This window comes from Armigeres subalbatus, chromosome 2, assembly GCF_024139115.2.
Source record: "Armigeres subalbatus isolate Guangzhou_Male chromosome 2, GZ_Asu_2, whole genome shotgun sequence".
In the NCBI taxonomy this organism is placed as follows: Eukaryota; Metazoa; Arthropoda; class Insecta; order Diptera; family Culicidae; genus Armigeres; species Armigeres subalbatus.
Window position 1 is genome coordinate 81,155,421 of NC_085140.1, and position 4,164 is coordinate 81,159,584.

The 4,164-nt window shown below is 34.0% G+C and overlaps 1 long non-coding RNA gene across 1 annotated transcript; it reads right to left on the reverse strand.

Annotated features, from left to right (window-relative positions):
• Window positions 1–2,180: 2,180 nt before the first annotated feature.
• LOC134214603 (uncharacterized) lies at window positions 2,181–3,009 on the reverse strand. Its single transcript, XR_009979846.1, has 3 exons — window positions 2,535–3,009; window positions 2,379–2,469; window positions 2,181–2,317 (listed from the first exon to the last, which is right to left on the reverse strand). It is a non-coding gene; the product is annotated as an uncharacterized LOC134214603 (long non-coding RNA).
• Between the last annotated feature and the right edge of the window lie 1,155 nt (window positions 3,010–4,164).

The window sequence follows — 4,164 nt, forward strand, 5'->3', positions numbered from 1 at the left end:
ATCGAGTACAACTAGTATAACGTAGCAAATCATGATGTCTGAATGAACAAAAAGAAGAGATTATTCTACTTACCAACAGTGGGAACAGCGACAATTTCCGATGATCCAGCGGCATTGGGATCGATTATTTCGAAACCACCATTATTGATGTTTGCTGGTGCGGCGAAATTGTTCACTCTAGATGGTTCCGCCACGGCGAAATTATTGGTGCCTGATGGTCCGGCAACGGCGAGATCATCAAGTTTCGATGGTTCAGAAACGGTGAGTTCTTGATTTTCACATTCTATATTAACTGCTGGCTCGTTTCCTTTCTTAATAATGCGATAAAGTCGGCAATAGCAGGTATTACAAATGTAGGAACAGCTTTTATCCAATTTTATTCTCCTTTCCGCTGCATAATCATACAGTTTAGGAGTAAGTTTCCTGTAACAATTACTCCAAACATGGCAATTTGAGCATTCGTGCTTCATTGTATTAAACGTTTCTTCAGTAAGGCAACTGGACAATTCCACTGATTTTCTTGGCTGACATATACTTTATCTTATAGACCACTTTAAATAGTCCCTTTGGGTATCATTTAGGTAGAGGAATAAGGAAAAGGAGACAGATGAATCATAATCAAAAAGAAAATACAATGAATTACCTGCATCAAAAATATTGAAAACATATAAACAAAGCAGGTAGCCTATTGTATGGATTGCTGAAAACGAACCTTTTGAAAAACGACATATTGCTTTGCCGATTTTGGAGAATGAAGTCATCAATAACAACACCAGACTATTCCGATTGAATTATTTTCAACTATTGCGATTCGTAAATTCTTCTAATAAACGAGACAAAACAAACACTCTTGAATAACATTTTCATACTTTTGAAATAGTGGAGAATAACGTTCATTCCATGTGTGTATGGGCAGAAAACTTGAAATTTTCAAAAAAAATGTAACTCAAAAACGGCTCGATGAACATTTCTAATTTTTTGATATGTTATGTAAAAATATTTGAATTTTCATAAAAAATATAAAAATATATAGTCGTTGTGGTCCAACATTTAAAAAATCTTAAAAAACGAATATTTTGACCATTTTAGCAAATTTGAGTACACCAATACACCAAACCAAAATTTTTAGTAAGAACTAGAAGTAATAAGCTTTCTATCCATAAAAAAATATTGCAAATCGATCCAGTGGTTCAAAAGTTATGATTTTTTAAAAATAAAAAATTTCGAAAAATAGCGATTTTTCTGGTAACCCTATATCGAACATGGTCACCCTAATAAAAAAAATAAAAAAATACGGGTCTAATTATTTTCGATGAAGAACATACCAAGCGATTTTGAGCAAAATTGGACAACTTTTTTTTTTCAACTCTATTCTTTTCCCGTGGAATCGCTGATTATTATCTATTATTTTTTAATATTATTGTATTGTTCTAATCTCTACAAACACTTATGTAGGTAGAGCTACAAGTTACACATTCACAAAAATGGCTCTTCTATCCGCACTCTTCCACATTTGATTGATCCATCCACCGATTTTGTAGAATATTTTTGGAAGTTATACATACTGAAAAAGGGAAATGTCCATATAATGTTAGATAATTATAAAAACTATTGATGAATGAAAGGGAAAAACAACACTTGTTGATCCGAAAGTAGAAGTATAATGAATTTTATGAAAAATGTAACGTTCTTGCAGCTCGTTTTCCTGGAAGTAGGAGTTTGTCAATGTGCCTCATTTAAAATGTAACGAATTATGTTCGGTCGCATAGATGCTTTTCTGTTCATTATTCATCGAACCTCCCACCCGCATAATCATGAACCATAGGCGTAACATTTCTCATACCATTCATAATTATAAATAACATTATCCCTACTGTTCTGATTGCTGTACTTACTTAAGATAAACTAACCTCGTCATAAATGGTCATCGCAATACGGTATGTTGTTATTGGAAAAACGACCATATGGGTAATAGGCGGTTAAGTATAATTACTATTTAGAAATGGGAATTTTTCAGTACATTTTTTTCACTACATGCTATATGATATGGTTCATGTACAATCCATGTTTCAGATTAAAACAATATGCTATGTGATATTTGAATGATAGTATGATACGAAAGAAAAATCAATGAACCGTATGTCTTATCTTTCACTAATTGGAAGACCATTCGGTAATTTTTCTCTCTTTTTAAAGCTAAAACACAATATGTAAATTCCATTACTACATAACTTTTATTGAAAAATAATTTCACTACTATTATTTTATCTGGAGACCGAGGTGTGGAGCATGCAGAAAGCCGCGTTCGTGAAGAGAACTGCAAAAAACACGAACTTAATAGTGTTTTCACCATTGATAATGTTATTAAATATACTTACAGACATAAAAAAATCGAAATCACAATCATCTTGGAACCAGAAACATAGTTGGCGTTGGAACTTTGTTCTTCGTAAACCACTTTCACGGGTACTATGAATAGATGAGAACATTATTTTAATAGCATATATTTTACATAACTTATTTCCTTAACTTACCATGTTTTATTTGTCATTTTTTTAACTCAATAAAATAACCAAACCTAATAAAATAATAAATAAAACAACTCAATAAAAGCTGTCTGGCTTGACCAAATCAGCACTCAACCCACTGAAATGAAAACAAACAGTCACACGGAAATAAAAATTTTGCGGACATACTGATCGCAGAACATGAATGTTTACCGTATTTTTATCATTGCAGGATATGATTCTCAATGTGAGTGTAGAATTGCAACGGAATGAAAATAGTTTTTGACTATATGTAATTACATCAGAGTTATATGACATATTGTTAGGATCTCGGTTATAAGTCATTCACAGTTGTTTATCATTTTCTCTGAAACAATGAATGATAAAAAATTGTAAAGACATAACAAACATAGGAATCATTACATATGGTATCGTAAATTAAAAATTGTGTATAATTTTGGTTTACGAAGATTATATAATCGTATTTTAAAGCGACTATGAGGTGAATAATAACAATATGGCTTATTCCATGTAAATGGTATCAATAATACGGCATACTGTTTTTAATTATGCGGGCACTTTCATCAATTCTCCATCGTTTGATATGAAACAGTTTCGATAATTGGCCGCACGTGCAATTCACATGGCAAAGCTCAATATTTGCGTGTTTGTTTTTGAGGTTACGCGAACTGGTCGATGTTCGGTGTCGAACCGTTGAACTGCAATCCCATTTTTTTTGCGAGCTGTTGCAACTGTTGATGTGTGTACCTTGCTTGTTACTGGATGTATTTTGTTTTCATCCAATAAATTTCTCGAACAAATATTCGTTTCATGTTGATTCCCGCCCTTCTATGCTCGTTCTGAGTCCTCAACCCAAAAGCTAGATCCAGCTGTCCACATGCATGCAATAACGACTGAAACACAAGCAGTGGCTTTTGTCCGAGTGCTAAACCGATCTCACTGGAATTTTGATCAAATTCTGATGGCTGGATTCGTGGGGTGTGATGGACTTTAAGAAATGAACAAATTTCGGTAATGTGATTAAAAACTGTGATTCATTTCGATTAACATTCGATTAATTATTACCATAGACAAATCAAGAACAAGACACTGAAAACGGGATATTCAGACATTATTTCACTTTGGATTATTCTAGGGACAAACACAATATAGCTAATATCCTTCGTTGCATTGTTTGTATCTTTCAGCGATAAAACACTACCTTTGGGTTAGTAAATCACACATCTAACAAACGTGTTAACGCATACAGTGATGACTATCTGAATGCACATGCGATTCAAGTTTTAGAAAGGCAAATCATAACGTCACGTTTACTCGATGTACCAATTTTACCCTCGTCTCTCCGCAAACGTTTCAGCTGATAAGACCGACAGCAGCAAAGGGATGGTCGGATCGAGTGTTGGCAGGACAGCGTGCACCTGTCTGTCCAAAAGCTTCGAATTGATTAAAAGTAAACATATTTCAAATATACAACAAACACAGCTCAGCTGCTGCGGAACGGCCACACCAAACAGCGCACCAACCGAAAATGCACCATGCAATATCTCCGTGTATCGAGAACAATAAGGAAATGTTTCGATTGTATGCAGAATAACGCAGCCAGGATACGCAAAAAGAGCAACAGCACATCCTGCAT